The following is an 803-nucleotide window of genomic DNA, read 5'->3' on the forward strand; positions in this document are numbered from 1 at the left end:
AGAAAGGAATAAAAAAAATAAAAACTTTCGTCTATAGACAGTTTATTAATATACATATAGCATTATTTGCATATGAGGACAATGACTAATGTGAAAAAAATGAAGGAGAAAGTACAGAGCAGAGAGAGAGAGAGAGAGTGAGAACGTTCTGTGAAGATTACAGTTGAAGTCGGGAGTTGGTCAGCTTGGAGAAATAATTATTACTAGCAGCTGTTTCGAACACAAAATGGAGTACACTAAACATCAAGTACACTCAACATCAAGTACACTCAACATCAAGTACACTCAACATTGTCGTACCATCATCTGTGCATATTCCCATATGCACAAAACAAAATCACCGAAAAAGAAAATACCATAACTAAGGGTAAGAATATGAGTAAACGTTGGATAAAATGAGGGTAAAAATTATTACGAACTTGCCAGGATTCGAACCTGGAATCTTCTGATCCATAGTCAGACGCGTTATCCATTGCGCCACAATTCCTGCCCGTATGCCGAAAGATGATACCGCAACTGTATGCAGACAGTGCTAAATTCTGTTGACATGGGCAGGTAACTTTTTCGATAATTGCACGAAACGGACCCAAACCCTTTATTTCGGGCTTTTTGTGTGACTCGGCGTTGTTCGTTACGAATCATATTAAGATAAGGACAATCTCGTGACTCACACCTTTTAGGGAATTTTCAATTCGGTGCATCCGTTCGAAAGTTTTATAGGTATATATTATGTGAAAAAGAATGAATGGGAATGCACAGAGCAGTCTTTTTTTACCGCTGAGAGAGAGACAGTGAAAACTACA

General features: G+C 37.9%; 1 non-coding gene across 1 annotated transcript; it reads right to left on the reverse strand.

Annotated features, from left to right (window-relative positions):
- Positions 1-414: 414 nt before the first annotated feature.
- On the reverse strand, positions 415-487 carry Trnah-aug (transfer RNA histidin (anticodon AUG)). Its single transcript has one exon. It is a non-coding gene; the product is annotated as a tRNA-His (tRNA).
- Between the last annotated feature and the right edge of the window lie 316 nt (positions 488-803).

Source organism: Euprymna scolopes, chromosome 8, assembly GCF_053919585.1.
Source record: "Euprymna scolopes isolate OS-2025 chromosome 8, ASM5391958v1, whole genome shotgun sequence".
Taxonomy (NCBI): Eukaryota; Metazoa; Mollusca; class Cephalopoda; order Sepiida; family Sepiolidae; genus Euprymna; species Euprymna scolopes.